At 44.2% G+C, this 21444-nt stretch overlaps 1 protein-coding gene across 2 annotated transcripts in view; it reads left to right on the top strand.

The window, feature by feature from the left end:
- The window catches only part of LOC124007057 (LHFPL tetraspan subfamily member 2a protein-like), an 84783-nt gene that overhangs the window by 33427 nt on the left and 29912 nt on the right, over positions 1-21444 (top strand). The gene's annotated exons all lie outside the window — the stretch shown is intronic.

Raw genomic sequence — 21444 nt, 5'->3', positions numbered from 1 at the left:
AGACTAGAGACTAAAAGAGACTATTGGACGCAGAGACTAAAAGAGACTATTGGACGCAGAGACTAAAAGAGACTATTGGACGCAGAGACTAAAAGAGACTATTGGACGCAGAGACTAAAAGAGACTATTGGACGCTAAAAGAGACTAAAAGAGACTATTGGACTAAAAGAGACTAGAGACTAAAAGAGACTATTGGACGCAGAGACTAAAAGAGACTATTGGACGCAGAGACTAAAAGAGACTATTGGACGCAGAGACTAAATAAAAATGATATCCATGAGTTAATTTGACTCTGGGGGAGTAGATAAAGAGCTCGTTGCCAAAATCCCGAACTGGCCCTTTAACATGCATAACGTGCATAACCTGCCTTGTGCTGCTTTTCCCATTGTATTTTTAACAAATCAGATTAGGAGAACTAATAATACCTGTTGCATCATCATTATAATAATAATAACCAACTGCGTAGCTAACCTTGTCCACTCAAACAAACAGAGCCATGGTTTCCTGTCTTTGTTGCTATTGTATTGGGTTCCTGGCACCTGTCCTAACCTGATGGAACGACAGCCTTGTCCCCAAGGTCCCATTGTTCAACTGTAACCATGTGTCAGCTGATTTGAACCCAGGTTGTCTGAGTGCTATGGGCATTAACTTGGGGTCTTCGGGTCTCAGACAAGAATCATCTTTATGTGAATGTTACATATGCTAGGGGATCATAACCCCGGTTCTCAAGCCAAGACATACTGTAGCCTAGCAGTATTTTTACAGTACTTCTCTGTGCTTTAGTGAATTACAGTATACTGTAGTGTTTGCTGGTTGAACCACCATAGCCCCCATAAACCCAAAGACAATGACACCTCCAAATCCCAGCAACATCCAGTGTTTCCCCTAGGATTTGTTTTAGCAGCGGTGGCATAGTTAGTGGGCATGGCCAATGGCGGGGTTTTACCACTGAGACAAAATGTTGCTGTTTGAAAGCAACTTTCCTGCAATTCTACACATTCTACTATGGGGTAAAGCAAACATTTGACCCTTTTAAAGCTAGTTTACTGCAATTCTAAACATTTGCTATGGGGCTGAGAGAAAAAGTTTAGTTTCGAAACACATTTCTTGCAATTATACACATTTTGCCATGACATTTTTTTTATTTCAGATTCACCCTGATTGTCTAGTTTTTATTTTGGTGATTGTAAATTCTCATAGATGATCTTATGAAATATATTTTGCTACATTATCTTTTCTACATACACTGTATACACAAAGTATGTGGACACCCCTTGAAATGAGTGGATTCGGCTATTTCAGCCACACCAGTTGCTGACAGGTGTATAAAATCGAACACACAGCCATGCATTCTCCATAGACAAACATTGGCAGTAGAATGGCCTTACTGCAGAGCTCAGTGACATTTAATGTTGTACCGTAGGATGCCACTGGCACCGACAGAGATGGTCGCCTCGCTACTCGTTCTTAGGAAACTATGCAGTATTATGTTTTTTTTCAAATGTATTATTTCTTACATTGTTACCCCAACAAATCTTAAGTCTCATTACATACAGCCGGGAAGAACTATTGGATATGAGAGCAACGTCAACTTAACAACATTACGACCGGGAATACGACTTTCCCGAAGCGGATCCTCTGTTTGGAACACCACCCAGGACAATGGATCGGATCCCAGAAGGCGACTCAAAACAATGGCAGGGCAGACGCAGCGGTCTTCTGGTCAGGCTCCGTAGATGGGCACATCGCCCACCGCTCCCGAGTATACTACTCGCCAATGTCCAGTCTCTTGACAACAAGGTAGACGAAATCCGAACAAGGGTTACCTTCCAGAGAGACATCAGAGATTGTAACATTCTCCGTTTCACGGAAACATTGCTCACTCGGGATACGTTATCAGAGTCGGTGCAGCCACCAGGTTTCTTCACGCATCGCGCCGACAGAAACAAACATCTCTCTGATAGGAAGAAGGGCGGGGTCTATGCCTTATGATTAAGGAGTCGTGGTGTGATCATAACAACATACAGGAACTCAAGTCCTTTTGTTCACCTGACCTAGAATTCCTTACAATCAAATGCAGACCGCATCACCTACCAAGAGAATTCTCTTAGATTATAATCACAGTCCTGTATATCCCCCCAAGCAGCCATGAATGCCCTGAAATAACTTAATTGGACTCTATGTAAACTGGAAACCATATATCCTAAGGCTGCATTTATTGTAGCTGGGGATTTTAACAAAGCTAATCTGAAAACAAGGCTCCCTAAATTTTATCAGCATTTCGAATGCGCGACCTGGGCTGGAAAAATTCTGGATCATTGTTACTCTAACTTCCACGACGCATACAAATCCCTCCCTCGCCCTCCTTTTGGAAAATATGACCACGACTCCATGTTGTTGCTCCCAGCCTATAGACAGAAAATAAAACAGGAAACGCCTGTGCTCAGGTCTGTTCAACGCTGGTCCGACCAATCTGATTCAACGCTTCAAGATTGCTTCGATCACGTGGACTGAGATATGTTCCGGATAGCCTCAGACAACATTGATGTGTACGCTGATTCGGTGAGCGAGTAATTAGCAAGTGAATCAGTGATTTTGTACTCACGGTGACTATTAAAACCTTCCCCAACGAGAAACCATGGATAGATGGCAGCATTCGCTCAAAACTAAAAGTGCAAACCATTGCTTTTAATGTAATTTTTTTAAACCTTTATTTAACTAGGCAAGTCAGTTAAGAACAAATTCTTATTTTCAATGACGGCCTAGGAACAGTGGGTTAACTGCCTGTTCAGGGGCAGAACGAAAGATTTGTACCTCGTCAGCTCGGGGGTTTGAACTTGCAACCTTCCGGTTACTAGTCCAACGCTCTAACCACTAGGCCACGCTGCCGCCCCGGCAATCATGGCAAGGCGACCGGAAACATGACCGAATACAAACAGTGTAGCTATTCCCACCGCAAGGCAATCAAACAAGCTAAGCGTCAGTATAGAGACAAAGTAGAGTCTCAATTCAACGGCTCAGACACGAGACGTATGTGGCAGGGTCTACAGTCAATCACGGATTACAAAAAGAAAACCAGCCCCATCGCGGACACTGACGTCTTGCTCCCAGACAAATTAAACAACTTCTTTGCTCGCTTTGAGGACAATACAGTGCCACTGACACGGCCCGATACCAAAACCTGCGGACTCTCCTTCACCGCAATCAACGTGAGTAAAACATTTAAACGTGTTAACCCTTGCAGGGCTGCCGGTCCAGATGCCCTGTGCAACTGGGTCCTGGACTTTCTGACGGGCCGATCCCAGGTGGTGAGGGTAGGAAACAACATCTCCACCACGCTGATCATCAACACTGGGGCCCCACAAGGGTGCGTTTTCAGCCCTCTCCTGTACTCCCTGTTCACCTATGACTGCGTGGTCATGCACACCTCCAACTCAATCATCAAGTTTGCAGACAGCACTACAGTGGTAGGCTTGATTACCAACAATGATGAGACAACCTACAGGGAGGAGATGAGGGCCCTCAGAGTGTGGTGTCAGGAAAATAATCTCACACTCAACGTCAACAAAACAAAGGAGATGATCGTGGCCTTCAGGAAACAGCAGAGGGAGCAGCCCCCTATCCACATTGACGAGACAGTAGTGGAGAAGGTGGAGTTTTAGTCACATTAATAATAAAAAATTGGATGTAATAAATGTATCACTAGTCACTTTAAACAGTGGCACTTTATATAATGTTTACATACCCTACATTACTCATCTCATATGTACAGTGGGGCAAAAAAGTATTTAGTCAGTCACCAATTGTGCAAGTTCTCCCACTTAAAAATACAAGAGAGGCATGTAATTTTCATCATAGGTACACTTCAACTATGACAGACGAAATGAGGGAAAAAAATCCAGAAAATCACATTGTAGGATTTTTTATGAATTTATTTGCAAATTATGGTGGAAAATGTGTTTTCGGACCTTCCCTTGGTCATATTCACGCGGGGCAGAAATCTCACAGACCATTTGGTAAACTCTGATTTACCACCCCAAGATATTCCTGAACAACATTTATTTGCGCCCCTACTGGATGGAAATGACAAATGTAATGGCTGTGCTCAATGCAATGGCACTTATATATGTAGATTCTTCAAACACCCACAAACAGGGAAATCGATCCCAATAAAAGCTGTTATTACGTGCTCCACGAAGGCAGTTCTTTATCTTATAACTTGTCATTGTGGTAAAAATTATGTAGGTAAAACAAAGCGTGGATTAAAAGTACGTATCTCAGAGCATCGTAGCACCATTAGGTGCAAAAACTTTACTTATCCAGTTGCGTCCCACTTCTTGGAGGCAGGCCACTCGATTTCGTCTCTGCGTTATATTGGCATCGAACATGTCACCCTCCCTAGGAGAGGGGGTGACCTTGATAATTTATTGTTAAAACGAGAGGCTGCCTGGATCTTTAATTTAAAGACGGTCTCAACGTAGACTTTGATCTGAAGCCATTCTTGTGATCATTGTGACTTTGCCATTGTAATTGTTTGTAAACTTCTGTAGTCAAATTAATCTATGATCATATGCTATCCATTTGTTTGTATGCTGTTCTTTGTATGACATTATAATATTTGATTATTAACCAATGATATTAGGCCACTCTTGGCCATGATTACAGACACTTGTGTCTTTTGACACTATATAAACGAGTCATCCCGCAGTGTTTGTGATTATACCCTGATGAAGACAGCTTGGCTGTCGAAACGTTGGTAATTACATTTTTGCATCTGAGCTCCTAGATTGTACGGCTCTCTTTTATTTTCAAGTTGTGCTAGTGAAGGGAAATCTTAACGCTACAGCCATGACATTCTAGACAATTCCAACTTCGTGGCAGCAGTTTGGGGAAGGCCCTTTCCTGTTTCAGCATAACAATTGCCCCTATGCACAAAGCAACGTCCATACAGAAATGGTTCGTGAGTGGGGCAGCGGTCTAAGGCACTGCATCTCAGTGCTTGAGGCATCACTACAGACCCGGGTTCGATCACAGGCTGTGACCGGGAGACCCATGAGGCAGCGCACAATTGGCCCAGCGTTGGCCGGGTTAGGGGAGGGTTTGGCCGACCGGGATGTCCTTGTCCCATCGCTCTCTAGCGACTCCTGGTGGCCGGGCACCTACAAGCTGACTTCAGTCGCCAGTTGTACGGTGTTTGCTCCGACACATTGATGCGGCTGGCTTCCGGGTTAAGCAAGCAGTGTGTCAAGAAGCAGTGTGTCAATAAGCAGTGTGTCAAGAAGCGGCTTGGCAGGGTCATGTTTATGGAGGACACATTGCTCTTGACATTCTCCCGAGTCAGAACTGGAGTTGCAGCGATGGGACAAGACTGTAACTACCAATTGGATATCACGAAATTGGGGAGATCGGTGTGGAAGAACTTGACTGGCCTGCATAGAGCCCTGACCTTAACCCAATCGAACACCTTTGGGATGAATTGGAATGCCAACTGCGAGCAAGGCCTAATCGCCCAACATCAGTGCCCGACCTCACTAATGCTCTTGTGGCTGAATGGAAGCAAGTTCCCGCAGCAATGTTCCAACATCTAGTGAAAAGTCTTCCCAGAGAGTGGAGGCTGTTATAGCAGCAAAGGGGGGGACCAGCTCCATATTAATGCCCATGATTTTGGAATGAGATGTTTGACGAGCAGGTGTCCACAGTTTTGCAGTGCGCCTCTGCTAAATGTATATAGGGGAAACACTGACATCCTCCTAACCCCCCTCATCCTCTCACCAAGTTCACAGGCTGTATTCATTATCCCCCCCCCCCCGACACAGAAGATCAGTCCAGTCTGTTTATTATGTGGAACCGGCAGGAATGAGGAAGACAACTTTTTTCCAACATGGTGGGAAAACAATGGTGTGAGTGATAGTGCTCTGCTCTGGCCTGCCTGGCTGGCTGAGACCATCTGGGAAGGTCATCTCAACGAGGAAAGCCCCTGAAACAATAAACACAATCATCACTGCTGATTGTCACTGGCCTGGGCAGAGAGAATAGAGAGGATAGGATAAGGGGGTTTCTGAGAGTGTCAGGGGTTCAGTTCCTGTTATCTGGTACCTGTTTTGGTGCTCTCTTCCTGTCTCTCTGTGTACAGGATTAAGCACACGGCCTGTAGATCTGAGGAATGTTATCGCTCAGGTTCAAAAGGTTGTTATATCTTTTTAGTTTTCGTTGTTATCTGTGAGATTTTTAGCGATGACTTCAAATTGCTTGTGTGTGTGTGTGTGTGTGTGCGTGCGTGCGTGCGTGCGTGCGTGCGTGTGTGTGTGTGTGTGTGTGTGTGTGTGTGTGTGTGTGTGTGTGTGTGTGTGTGTGTGTGTGTGTGTGTGTGTGTGTGTGTGTGTGCGTGTCAGACAGTAGAGTGAGAGGGGTAGAGTTATTCTCCCTGGAGCGTGACTGTCTGTAACACCGTTCTCTTTGTCTCCAGTAGAAAGCCATGTCACATCTAACTTACCCCCGAGACCAGCCAGACAATACCTACACAAGTCCACATCTCTCACTTTCTCACCTTGTCTTTCTCTCCTCAGTTTCCTATTTCCTTTCTACCTCTCTCTCCTCATCTTTCACCATCTCCACCCCCACACACTCTCGTAAAGTGAAAATGATGATAAATGCCCTTTTAGTGTAAGAGCTGTTTGAAAAGACCGCCTGAAACGTCAGCCTGTTTTGGTGGAATGGAATTTTGGCCTCCCTGGTGAAGGTACATTAGTTAACAGACCAATAAGAAAGGGAGTTCCTAACCTCTCTGCCAATAACAGCTAGTTGTCAGTTTCCCCCTCCCCACTCAGACCACTCACAGACAGTCCTAGCAAAATTCTTGCTTGAGAAATTGCTCTGTTGAACCATTTTAATTTAAAACAATCTCAGTAAGGTACTTAATTATTACCCAGAAATGATATTTTATCAGAAGGAAGAAAAACCATCTGCAGTGGATCATTCTTTAGTTTAGCTGCGAGCAGGAACCAGACACAATATCACCTGATGCTCTTATTATTATAGGGAGGCTGAGATTCTGAGCCAGTGTACAACTCCCCCACACCTCTGTGGATCAGTGAGTGCTTACTGTTGGTGATTGGAGCATAGTATCAGGTTTTCCTGAGAGCGCCTATATAACACACACGCGCACACGCACGCACACACACGCACGCGCACACATACACACACACACACACAGTCCCTGGTCTGCCCTGAGGGTCGTTGGTCTAAAGCATTAAGACAGATTTCCATCTAGCAGCAGGTCTATAGTGTTCTGTACTGGGGAGCTCAGTGGGAGGTTCTGCAGTTACCCTCAGGTCAGTTAGTTTGAAATCAAACTGCTGTCATCCCCTGGGCAGGACACAACCCCTCCAGAACATTACTGACTCCCTGTTAGGAAAACAGAAGCATTCACAAAGGGTTTGGCTGAGGATTGGGAGTGTAAGGACTTTCCTCTCCCCCTTTTCATTCTGGGGTCATGTGAAGGGTTAAGGAGGGCTGGAAATGGTTAAGTATAATGGGACCAGTGTTAAGGCCTAGAGAGCCTGTTGGTCAGTGGGAAGTGGGGTTTTAAGAAGCAGTCTTTTTCTTGTCAGCCTGTTATGTTGTTGAATAGTTTTCTGATTTCTCCTAGTCTTTGTGAGAGCTGTTGTATACTGTTGAGCATATTATCTGGGTGTGTTTGGTTGCTTTTCTTCTTTGTGTGTGTGTGTGTGTGTGTGTGTGTGTGTGTGTGTGTGTGTGTGTGTGTGTGTGTGTGTGTGTGTGTGTGTGTGTGTGTGTGTGTGTGTGTGTGTGTGTGTGTGTGTGTGTGTGTGTGTGTGTGTGTGTGTGTGTGTGTGTGTGTCTTTCAAACATCTCCAAGGAGGCATGACATCACAGCAGTGTAGTCTAACTGCTCAGAGATCACAAACAGAGGAACTGGGAAAAACCGTCTTGTTGCGGTGCCACTGAAACAGCAAACAGAGATCTTTCCACAAGATGACTGTCCAAAACAACCCTACTCCACTCCCCCTGGTGTGGCCTGGCGGTCTGTCTCTCTCTGGGGGCGTTGCTGGTTGGCCACCCACTAAGACAACGGCAGACTCTGATATGTCAGATGGTCATTTTTTTCCAACGTCCTCTTAACCTCAGAGACACTGGGCTCCACAGGCCAGTCAATTTAGGGCCGTATAAAATCTGTTTTATTTTTTGCCTGATTCCATTTCGTTTTTTTCCAATATAATTTTCTCCAGGTTCTTTTTCTCCAAGTTTCCGTTTCCCCCTGTTTCTTCAGCTTTTTACTCGCAAAATAACACTTTTTAAAATAACAAAAACAGCTAAATTAGATGTAAGTCCACAACAATGCTTAAACCACATTAGGAGACCACTTTTGAGGTCTGGAAAAAAATGTAAATTGACATTTTTGGGTGTAGTTACCCTTTAATACCAGTGCCCACCTAGCAGAGGCTGTTTAGCAGTGTTCAAGTACCGTACATATTTGAATAAGGCTGTAATGTAACAATGTAATATATTTATTATTATTATTTATTATATTAAAATGTGGAAAAAGTCAAGGGGAATGAATGAATAGTTTCCGAATGCACCGCTTTGTAGTTAACATTTAATTAAGGCTTTTGGGAAAGCCTTTCCATCTACCAGAAGACTTTTAATTAGCATCATGCTAACGGTTACACAAAGTGGTCGATGTGCGCACTGCACATACACAGACGGGGAATTCTCATTGCTCTTCAGACAGTTGCAGGAAATACGAATCACTCTGCATTCTGTTCATATATTATGATAAACTTAGGCAAATTAACTTAACACAGTGCGCATCCAACCCTGAAGCCAGCCGCACCAATGTGTCGAAGGAAACACCGTGCACCTGGCGACCTTGGTTAGCGTGCACTGTGCCCGGCCCGCCACAGGAGTCACTGGTGCGCGATGAGACAAGGATATTTATAGGGCCATATCAATGTGAGAAGAAGAAGACGGGACACACTCAAACAAACACACACACCGGGACCCCCCCCAAGTCTCTTCCTGTAATAGGCCCAATACTCCCACCCTCACAGAATTCAAACACATGTACGAACATACACACGAGGAAGGAAAGAGATTGGAGGAAGAGAAGAGAAAAGGAAAGGCATTGAGACCTCTGTGACGGGTGGATCCAACCACTACCCCTCAGCTGAGAAAACACCCTCTTATGTCCTTCTCTTTTGTCTTTTTTCCACACTCCGAAATAGCTGAGACTCCCTCACCTTCAACCCAGCCCTGTGTTTACACCTCCCCAGTCCCTGAGTACACGGAAAGATACAGTATGCAACCACGATATCTGCTAATAGCAGTACGAGACATTCACTACAGGGTCATTCCATGTCATTTCAGCAAGCCATGACCCACAATCTCAGATAGTCCTGTAATCGTTTCTGTAGTTAGAAACAGATAATGTTCTTTCTTGGAATATAATTTCATCATCCATATTGGGCATTTTAATTTATAGGATTCATATAATATTCAGTAAATATAGTACCTAACATCTGATTTGGACAAAACCTTCTTCCAACAATGAGTAAGGCATAAGAAATCCAAATAAATGGTCAATAAAACACCCTAAACAGCACCATCTAGTGGTCAGAACCTGGTAGTATCAGGATGTAGGATGAGATTAACTTCTAATTAATTTCTCTAATTTCTCTGAACAGGAGGAAAAACGTCACCAAATTCACTGGAAATACAATACAGAGAAACAATACTCAAAGCCGCAGCTCCAGTTGGGGTGGGAATTGTATGGAGTGTCGGTGGCTTCTGACCATTCCTTTGACCATTCCTTTGGTGTCACGTTCTGACCTTTATTTCCTTTGTTTTGTCTTTATTTAGTATGGTCAGGGCGTGAGTTGCGGTAGGAAGTCTATGTTTGTTTTTCCATGTTTGGTTTCTGTTTCGGCCTAGTATGGTTCTCAATCAGAGGCAGGTGTCGTTAGTTGTCTCTGATTGAGAATCATACTTAGGTAGTCTGGGTTTCACTGTTGGTTTGTGGGTGTTTGTTTCCGTGTGTGTGTTTGTCGCCACACGGTACTGTTTTGGTTTTTGTAGATTTCAAGTTATCGTTTATTGTTTTTGTTCGCGTGTTCACTTGTCTTTATTAAAAACATTATGGACACTTACCATGCTGCATTTTGGTCCGATCCTTACTCCTCTTCAGACAAAGAGGAGATGTGCCGTTACATTTGGATTCTTCATGTCTAACTCATTGTTAGAAAAAAGTTTGGTCAAAATCGGATGTTAGGTACTATATATTGAATATTATATGAATTAAAATTGACAATTTGGATGCAATAAATTAGCTTAATTTATCAGAGATCTAATTATATTTCAACAAATAATGTTGGAGAAATAATAATCTCATCTGTTTCTAACTACAGAAACAATTTCAGAACAATCTGAGGTGGTGGATCTCGAAATGCTCTTTCTGGTGCTTTTTGAGGTGGAACGACCCTTCACTCAGCCTGGAGGTTAGCTGACATGGGTGCTAATGGAGTTGCTGACTGCTGAAGTTGATAGTGCTTCAGCTTGTCTTGTCAGTCCAATAGCATTTCATTACACGCAGGAATGAAGACAAGAGCACCTAAGAGGTGCCAAATGGATGGACAGATGGACAGATGGATGGTTTATTTTTCAGGGGAAGTTTTGACATTCCAGTTGCTTTTCAGCGCTGTCGTTGTGTAAAGCAGGAATGTCTAGTAGTAAGGTGGTCAGTCAGGCAAGCTTTATGACAGTGTGTGTGTGTGTGTGTGTGTGTGTGCGTGCGTGCGTATCTTTACCATATTACGTATCTTTACCATCTGTATGGAGACTCAGATATGCAGGCGTGGAATGGCCTGCTGTATACTGTACTGGAGTGGTTCTCAAACCTCTCCTTGGGGACCACAAGATGTTTCACAGTTTGGTCTTAGTCCTGAACTAGGAGCAAACGTGGAAATGGTGGAAATGGCCAGTTGTGATGTCATAAATAATGGCCAACAAGCTGCGTCAACCATAAACAAAATCACGCTTGTAAACAAATTATAGTATTCAAAAACCATGTTGATAGATTGCTTTTTAGAAATAATGTTTTGTTGGTACATTTAACCGCCAAAAATAAGGCAATTTCCTTCGTAGAGGACGTCAGAGGTCACAATGTGGGAGAGGTCAGAGGTCAGGGATGATGAGTTTCCCGCTAGTAAGTGCCAGTTGGAGGGTCATTCAGTTGGATGTGTCTTACCGCCACTTGGTTGTGAATGCGACAAAAGGCTCGACGATTTAGTTCAAATCAGCTCAGGAATAGATCAGAAACATGGAAGGGATGGAGGTCCCAGGGGTTTGAGAACCAGGTTTCAGAACCAGGTTTGAGAACCAGGTTTCAGAACCAGGTTTGAGAACCAGGTTTCAGAACCAGGTTTCAGAACCAGGTTTCAGAACCAGGTTTCAGAACCAGGTTTGAGAACCAGGTGAGAACCAGGTTTGAGAACCAGGTTTAAGAACCAGGTTTGAGAACCAGGTTTGAGAACCAGGTTTGAGAACCAGGTGAGAACCAGGTTTGAGAACCAGGTTTAAGAACCAGGTTTCAGAACCAGGTTTGAGAACCAGGTTTCAGAACCAGGTTTGAGAACCAGGTTTGAGAACCAGGTTTGAGAACCAGGTTTCAGAACCACTGCTGTGCCGTACTGTATAGGCTGCCTCTGTAAGTGTTGGAGATGTCACAAGTGGTCCGGACCACAGTGTTGTGACAGTGTAACAGGTCTCAGAGCAGAGTGGAGAGTGTCGTTGCTAGGATTTCTCCCCGACTGGAAACTCCACAGACTCATCGGGAATCTCTGTGAGCCGTCTTTCCATCTTCTTTCCGTTTGTCCGTCCATCAGTTTCCACTGGGATTTTATGAGGGGGCTCTGGATAACCTCTTCGACGCTGACTGGAGACTGGGGTGATTTAGGACGCGTACGCACACACACACACACACACGCACGCACGCACGCACACACACACACACACACACACACACACACACACACACACACACACACACACACACACACACACGGCACTGATCTAAAACACACATGGATGTGTATTAGCTGCTTGGAGTCATATTATGTGAAGCACGTCGGGAGATCTGGCTACGAAGTCAAGACAAAATGGCCTCAAGTGCATTCCATCGCAATAGTATATATGGGGTCTCTCCTCACCTCCTCCTTCATCCCAATAGTCTGAAATGGCTGCTTTCTTTGTTTGTTTGTACGGTATATGTAGGCATTTACTATATTGCTGTCACAATAGCTTAAAAAAATAATAATATCTGCACCTTGATTCCAGGGAGCAAAGTCAGCAAACTAAATCTGGTTTCTCTTTTTGACTTTCTCTTCTTTAAGAGCTCGTCCCTCTCTCATACTCTGTTTAGCTCTATGGTATGCTGTTGATTGATCGGTGTCAAGGAAGACAAACGACCCACCGTGTGTGTGTGTGTGTGTGTGTGTGTGTGTGTGTGTGTGTGTGTGTGTGTGTGTGTGTGTGTGTGTGTGTGTGTGTGTGTGTGTGTGTGTGTGTGTGTGTGTGTGTGTGTGTGTGTGTGTGTGCGTGCGTGCGTGCGTGCGTGCGTGCGTGCGTGCGTGCGTGCGTGAGTGCGTGCGTGCGTGCGTGCGTGCGTGCGTGTACAGTGAGTCTGAGCTCCATGCTAGCGCAGAGGGGATGCAGTGTGTGTGTGTGTGTGTGCTTCTATATTCAGAGCTGAGGGTATTTCTGTCTGTGCAGTCTCCTCTGATCCTTCCAGTCTTTGATGTGAAGGCCTGCTCTGTGTCGGAGACCCACAATCTGCCAAGAGGAATCACCCTTAGAGCACCGAGTAGCCCTGCCATACACACTCCATCGGTAAAATGATACACCGTGTCAGACGTGTGTGTGTGTGTGTCTGGCTGTCTGTCAGTGTCAGGCTCCGCTCACCCCAACCAAATTACACAAGTGGCAGCTACACAAAGCTATAAGGGTCGGTACTGCAACATTTGATGGGCATTTTAATGGCAGCAAGCTAAAAAAAAAAAAATCAACAAATAATATTGGAGAAATAATAATCTCATCTGTTTCTAACTACAGAAACAATTTCAGAACAATCTGAGGTGGTGGATCTCAAAATGCTCTTTCTGGTGCTTTTTGAGGTGGAACGACCCTTCACTCAGCCTGGAGGTTAGCTGACATAGGTGCTAATGGAGTTGCTGACTGCTGAAGTTGATAGTGCTTCAGCTTGTCTTGTCAGTCCAATAGCATTTCATTACACGCAGGAATGAAGACAAGAGCACCTAAGAGGTGCCAAATGGATGGACAGATGGATGGTTTATTTTTCAGGGGAAGTTTTGACATTACAAAAAAAGAAAAAAAAGCAGAGGAGGGATTTGAAGAGGCTTTTAGAATTCTCTATTTTCTGCTGAGGATGGCATTAAAACCAGATCAGCACTGGTGTGGTACTATAGTACTAAGACCACACTGTATGGCCTTAAACAGACCATTAACCTCTCTCTAACACACACACACACACACACACACACACACACACACACACACACACACACACACACACACACACACACACACACACACACACACACACACACACACACACACACACACACACACACACACACACACACACACACACACACACAAGCAGTAGACAGATAGAGTTCTGGTTGTAGCATTTATAGACGCAGGGTCACAGAGGAGTCTTTATATTTGGCTGAAGGTGAACGCAGATGGATTATAGTAGCAGACATTGTTGAAGTGTTCTGCGGCTCTGCTACCTCAAGTGGATCGATGGTTTCTCTAACCCTTCTCCGCTCCTTTCACAAAGAACCGCTTATGCATCTGTTTCTTCATGTGATGGGTTTAAATATTTTAGGTGGATTTGAAGAACCACTGGCCTGACATCATCCTCATGAAGGATGCGCCTCTAAAACTGGCCAATGGGAAAGGCTGAAAAGGGGTTCGCCAAACACCAGCACACAACTTAGTCAGTCCATCCTTCAGTCCGGCCACCCGTCGGTCCGTCTGTCATTCCATCCGTCCTTCCATCCGTCCGTCCGAGTTATGTTACTGGAGGTCATTAGGTGATGTCACAGGGCTGGGCGTGTCAAATGCCATATATTGCTCATTAGCGGCAGCTGCCTGGCTAGCAGTCTGCGCATGTGTGTGAGAGAAGGAGCAGACAGGACACACACCACAGAGGGAGGCCCTGTGTGGCTAGCTGCAGGGTTTGTTGTTTTATCCCAAATTCTGGGCTGAGATGTGGTCGCCATGTGGACTAGAGGTCTTCGCGGGTCCGGAAAGTTAAACCCGTTCCGAAATCGATCCATGGCTTTAGCACCCGACCCGCAATATGCATAAATGATTTATTTATAAATAGAGACCTGTTCCGAATGGACCCGAGGACAGTCAGACCCGTTCCGGAAAGGACGGTGGAAAACAGACTGCGGGGACTTGCATCCATTCCGCCACAAGAGCATTAGTGAGGTCGGGGCACTGATGTTGGTGAAGCGTGATTCATCACTCCAGAGAACATGTTTCCACTGCTCCAGAGTCTAATGGCGGCGAGCTTTACACCACTCCAGCCGATGCGTGGCATTGCGCAATGTGATGTTAGGCTTGTGTGCGTCTGCTCTGCCATGGAAGCCCTTTTCAGGAAGCTCCCGACGAACAGTTATTGTGCTGACGTTGCTTCCAGAGGCATATTGGAACTGGCTAGTGAGTGTTGCAACCGAGGACCCCGACCATTTTTACGCGCTTCAGCACTCGGCAGTTCCGTTCTGTGAGCTTGTGTGCACTACCACTTCGCGGCTGAACACTTACAGTTGACCGGGGATTTGATGAACTGACTTGTTGCAACGGTGGCATCCGATGTCAGTGGCACGTTGAAAGTCACTGAGCTCCTCAGTAAGGGCCATTCTACTTCCGATGTTTGTCTATGGAGATCGCATAGCTGTGTGATCAATTTTACACACCTGTCTGCGCCGGGTGTGGCTGAAATAAATGTATCTACTAATTTGAAGGGATGTCCGGATACCTTTGGCCATATATCTGGACATATTGTTTGATTAAAGGAGTAACTCTGGTCGGCGTAAAAACATTCTTCCTCGCCTCGATTGTCGGAGTCAGTTGAAGCGCCCAGCCTTCATAGGCCTGCTGTATCAAAGCCTAATAGTAACCATACCACACCAAACCTTCACAACAGTTGTTTAACTTTATTTCAGGTCAAAAGTAAGTCAAGTCATTGTTTAATAGGGAAAATATGAAAATGTTATTATATTGCGGTGTTAAAAGTCATGGTTTGAGTGAAAGTAGCATAGTAGGCCACCGGTAATTACATTATATATCGGCAAACACAGCATTACAGCTGGAACTTCTTTTGGCCAACCAAAATAGCTTAACAGAATGAAAAGTGTTTGCCTACCATAGGGCTGCCCAACAGATCACAGCAATAGGATTATTTATTTTACAACAGGCCCATAATAATAATAATACTTATAAATGGCGAAACAATTGAAAATAAATAAATGAAAGGTAGAAAATTGCATCAAACCTGAATAGCGAGTTGCACCACCGTCCATTTGGCCTCTAGGCAACATTCTTCTCATCTTTGTCCGCTACAACATTAAAACTTATTCCCGAGGACATTCCCCTTGTCAGCTACTTTTCACGGTACACTTTCTCCTTTAACTTTTCTCTCTCTCTGTCTCTGTCTCTGTCTCTCTCTCTCTCTCTCTCTCTCTCTCTCTCTCTCTCTCTCTCTCTCTCTCTCTCTCTCTCATTCTCTTTCTCTCTCTCCTCTCTCTCTCTCTCTCTTTTTCTCTCTCTCTCTCTCTCTTCTCTCTCTCTCTCTCTCTCTCTCTCTCTCTCTCTCTCTCTCTCTCTCTCTCTCTCTCTCTCTCTCTCTCTCTCTCTCTCTCTCTCTCTCTCTCTCTCTCTCTCTCTCTCTCTCTCTCTCTCTCTCTCTCTCTCTCTCTCTCTCTTTTCTCTCTCTTTTCTCTCTCTCTCTCTCTCTCTCTCTCTCTCTCTCTCTCTCTCTCTCTCTCTCTCTCTCTCTCTCTCTCTCTCTCTCTCTCTCTCTCTCTCTCTCTCTCTCCTCTCTCCTTCTCTCTCTTTCTCTCCTCTCTCTCTCTCTCTCTCTCTCTCTCTTCTCTCTCTCTCTCTCTTCTCTCTCTCTCTCTCTCTCTCTCTCTCTCTCTCTCTCTCTCTCTCTCTCTCTCTCTCTCTCTCTCTCCCTCTCTCTCTCTCTCCTTCTCTCTCTCTCTCTCTCCTTCTCTCTCTCTCCTTCTCTCTCTCTCTGACCTCAGCAGCAGGCGCACGTGGTGAGCAACTGGAGCCAGTTTCAGCTGGATTTAAGCTATATGTTTTATAGAGTTGCAATTGGCTTGACACAGATAACAAGCTTGCACAGTTCTCATCACACAAACAGTTTTTAGTTTTTTTACCTTTATTTTACTAGGCAAGTCAGTTAAGAACAAATTCTTATTTTCAATGACGGCCTAGGAACATTAACAGAAGGCAGGTCCAATCTGGTCCAGTCGGTAAACCCATTTTAATTGCACATAACCGAGTCCCTTGGCAATTGTATCAGACCCGACCCAGATCCGAGACAAAAGTCCGAGTTTAGGACCCGGGTCCGCACAGGTCCCAGGTTGGATCTCGGGAATTTAGGTCCTGTTGGACCTGTGACGACCTTTAATGTGGACCCTCTCAGGGCTGTGGCTCCGGTGTCTGACCAATCAGTGCTGGCTGTGAGTCCAGGGGGAGGAGTTGCACTGAAGGAGGAGAATATGGCAAACAAATTGAATCATTTTGTTTTTCTAATCTTCTGTTTGGTGTTGTGTCAGCTGTTCTCTCATCAGAGTATATACACGAACATTACTTGTTGTCATGTTTAGCTCAGCTTAGCCAATGAGAGCGCTTCCACACTCACCTCTACCTCGTAGTGTTTAGAAGAGAGTTTCAAGTGTTATTTTTCCTGATTGGCAATGCTTCCCAAGTCTAACAAAGGGGGTGACTAATGCTATGGGATGTAAATATTAGGGTCCATCTTCTGAATCATAATGTAACTGTAGTGTGGAACAGGTTACACAGTAGCCCTGGCAAAGGTTGGCATCCTCAGACATTTGTCACCAAACACTGGCACTACTACCATTGTTAAGGCATATACTTATTTACTATTTATGAGAGGACTAAGTTGTGTGTGTGTGTGTGTGTGTGTGTGTGTGTGTGTGTGTGTGTGTGTGTGTGTGTGTGTGTGTGTGTGTGTGTGTGTGTGTGTGTGTGTGTGTGTGTGTGTGTGTGTGTGTGTGTGTGTGTGTGTGTGTGTGTGTGGGGGGGGGTTATATGTGCTTGCAAGTGTGTATGTGCATACATCTGTGTGTGTCCTCTGATCTTGTGTTTACGCCAGAGGTGAAGAGGGTCTCTTCCTCATCCTGACTCACACTGATGACTCCCAAGTTGTTTTTCAGTCGGTCTATAGTAGGCCATGGATACAGTAGGTCTATAGTAGGCCATGGATACAGTAGCAGCTGAAAGGGGTTTTCAGTCGGTCTATAGTAGGCCATGGATACAGTAGGTCTATAGTAGGCCATGGATACAGTAGCAGCTGAAAGGGGTTTTCAGTCGGTCTATAGTAGGCCATGGATACAGTAGGTCTATAGTAGGCCATGGATACAGTAGCAGCTGAAAGGGGTTTTCAGTCGGTCTATAGTAGGCCATGGATACAGTAGGTCTATAGTAGGCCATGGATACAGTAGGTCTATAGTAGGCCATGGATACAGTAGCAGCTGAAAGGGGTTTTCAGTAGGTCTATAGTAGGCCATGGGAATGTTCCACTATTGTAATGGTTTCTGTTTTTGAAGAGGCCGTGCGTTTTTTCAGAAGTTGCTTTGCGGTACAGTAGCAGCTGAAAGGGGTTTTCAGGACAGGAGAGTGAAGGCCTTGTCGTTTTGCAAAAAGCATAAACTAGCCAAAGTTGCAATGCCAAAGGCCCTGCTGTGGTCCGAGGAGAACGGATAGTTACAAGCCTAACCCCAAATCATAACCTTAACCATTAGGTGGATCTGAAGAAATCTGACCCTGGGCCAGCATTTAGGGGATGTCTAGAAACACACAAATTGTTGTTCTCCTGCCCGCCCTGAGTTGATGGACGGATGACATTATTTGGGTCTTCCTAATGAAAACCTGATGTGTGGATCTAATTGTATAGTCATTACAGTTATCCCCAGGGAGTGGGAGAGAGAATAGGAAGGGAGAGAGAAACAGGGAGGGAGGAAGAGAGAGATGCGATTGAGAGACCACCATGCACCATCCACCACCCGGAATGAACCACTTTGTCGTCCGGGAGACGCTTTACCGTAGCTGTGGTATTACCATAGATATGCAGATAGTTTCCTGTCAATTCTAGTGTGCTGAGGGACTCCCTGCTGTTGAGACTGTGTCACACTGTGACAGGCAGATTTGTGTCCTCTGTAGTGCAGATGAAGTGTAGCGGGGGTGGTATTGTGTACACACACATAGACACACCCTAGGGTGTCTAGGGTCACAGGTTCAGTGCAGCTGGCAGGGGGTCTTATTAGGTATCTGTGTGTGTGTGTGTGTGTGTGTGTGTGTGTGTGTGTGTGTGTGTGTGTGTGTGTGTGTGTGTGTGTGTGTGTGTGTGTGTGTGTGTGTGTGTGTGTGTGTGTGTGTGTGTGTGTGTGTGTGTGTGTGTGTGTGTGTGTGTGTGTGTGTGTGTGTGTGTTAGTGCTGAGCGATTAACCGAAACGTCAGTTATTTTCCATTTTTTAAACAACTAAGTGACCAAAGTCTGTTCAATTATTTAAATCGTAATTTCGTCCCGTTTTTTTTCTGTGAGCTCAATGAGCAGTTTCTCCAGCGGTAAGTCAGATCAAGCCCGAACTGTGCAATGTAGTCGGGAGTTGTAGTTTCCAACAGGCCAATATTCTACATAGATTAGCACAGAAAATGTGGTAATTAACTACAATGACCATAATCCATTGCGCGTCTATTTGTTCCGGTCTATGTGTTTCTTTTATGCCTGCTACATCAGGTTGGTGTGGGGCAGACACGGAGAGGGAGAGAAGAAAGCGCAATGAGAGGGATAGAGAGCAGTTGTTTCGCGATGTATCTCTACCTGAAAATACATGACCTAAGTGACTGAATGTTGCTATTCAGTATGCCTTATTTACTTTGAAGAACTACTAAAATAGTGATTTTGTCAGGCTTGGAATTAAATAAAAGTCATCAAATAAAACCAATGTAATATAAACATATTCAAATATTTTATTCAAGTAAAGTAATGTGAATGAACGATTGTTGATAAGTGATACGCAGTAATGGGCCGTCACTACCATCATGGAACTTATTGTATACATGTTATTATCCTGCATTTAACCCAAAACAACAACAAAAAAAGCACTAATCGCTCAGCACTAGTGTGTGTGTGTGTGTGTGTGTGTGTGTGTGTGTGTGTGTGTGTGTGTGTGTGTGTGTGTGTGTGTGTGTGTGTGTGTGTGTGTGTGTGTGTGTGTGTGTGTGTGTGTGTGTGTGTGTGTGTGTGTGTGTGTGTGTGTGTGTGTGTGTAATCGTATGATCCCTAAATAATCGTAGCCTACTACCTCTGTCTTCTGAAAGAGGGTCATAGACATCATAAATCCAGTCACTGCCATGAGTCACACTGCTGGGAAAGTTCTGCTCATGATAGCTAACGACTTGAAGCTCTGCCTGTCTGGTCTATCTGATCTGTCTCTAGGGGGAATATCGAAGTAGGCTTTTTCCTAACATTACCTTGCTACACACACTATACACTGCCTTATGATACACTAGCAGATATGTCGACTGTAAGCAAATATTACAGTTTTATCTTAGTTACAGATACTCCGCTTGACCAGACTTTGAACTTTTTGACTGTTCCAGCACTCGCATGTTCTTCATACTCGAGTACTCGAATGAAAAAAAAATACCAGTTGTGTTTTGTGTTAGATAAACCAAGTTTATCGTTTTAAAAGGCTAATTGATCATTAAAAAAAACCTTTTGCAATTATGTTAGCACAGCTGAAAACTGTTGTTCTGATTAAAGAAGCAATAAAACTGTCCTTCTTTAGACTAGTTGAGTGTCTGGAGCATCAGCATTTGTGGGTTTGATTACAGGCTCAAAATGGGCAGAAACTTTCTTCTGAAACTCGTCAGTCTATTCTTGTTCTGAGAAATGAAGGCTTTTAAAAATTATAAACTTGGATTAGCTAACACAATCTCTACACTCTATTTCTGATCAATTTAATGTTATTTTAATGGACAAAATGTGCCTTTCTTTTAAAAACAAGGACATTTCTAAGTGACCCCAAACTTGTGAACAGTAGTGTGTATTCAGTCAATAAAAAAAGTGCTATTTAACCTCTTGCTCCTACCCGACACGCAGGCATCCCATCTAGACATTTGGAAATGCAAATGCGCTACGCTAAATGCTAATAGCACTCGTTAAAACTCAAACGTTCATTCAAATACACATGCAGGGTATTGAATTAAAGCTACACTCGTTGTGAATCCAGGCAACAAGTCAGATTTTTAAATGCTTTTCGGCGAAAGCATGAGAAGCTATTATCTGATAGCATGTAACACTCCAAAAGACCCGCAGGGGACGTAAACAAAATAATTAGCATAGTCGGCGCTACACAAACCGCACAAATGAAATATAAAACATTCATTACCTTTGACCATCTTCTTTGTTGGCACTCCTAGATGTCGCATAAACATCACTATTGGGTCTTTTTTTCGATTAAATCTGTGCATATATAGCCTAGATATCGATCTATGAAGAGTGTGTGATCAACTAAAAAAATAGCGTTTTAGAAGGTAACGTCATTTTTTTTAAATAAAAAAAGTCGACGATAAACTTTCACAAAACACTTCGAAATACTTTTGTAATGCAACTTTAGGTATTAGTAAACGTTAATAAGCGATCAAATTGATCACGAGGCGATGTATATTCAATAGCTGTACGTCTGGAAATAATGTCCGGGTAAATCTCAACCAAAATATCCTGTCCGAGACCTGAAGAAATGGGCTGTCTCTTCTTCGTTTGACCAAGAAACAAAGCCTAGGCAAATGACAAGACTGTTGACATCGTGTGGAAGCTGTAGGTATTGCAACCTCGGCCCCATTTAATGTGGTTCACCTTTATCAATCGGCTGAAGTGGCGCATGGATATTTTTTTCCATTTTCAGTGATCAGATTTTCCTGCACTTTTCGATGAAACACACGTTCTGTTATAGTCACAGCCGTGATTTAACCAGTTTTATAAACGTCTGAGTGTTTTCTATCCACACATACTAATCATATGCATATACTATATTCCTGGCATGAGTAGCAGGGCGCTAAAATGTTGCGCGATTT

Source organism: Oncorhynchus gorbuscha, linkage group LG20, assembly GCF_021184085.1.
Source record: "Oncorhynchus gorbuscha isolate QuinsamMale2020 ecotype Even-year linkage group LG20, OgorEven_v1.0, whole genome shotgun sequence".
Lineage (NCBI taxonomy): Eukaryota > Metazoa > Chordata > Actinopteri > Salmoniformes > Salmonidae > Oncorhynchus > Oncorhynchus gorbuscha.
This window is presented reverse-complemented; position numbering and strand designations above follow the sequence as displayed.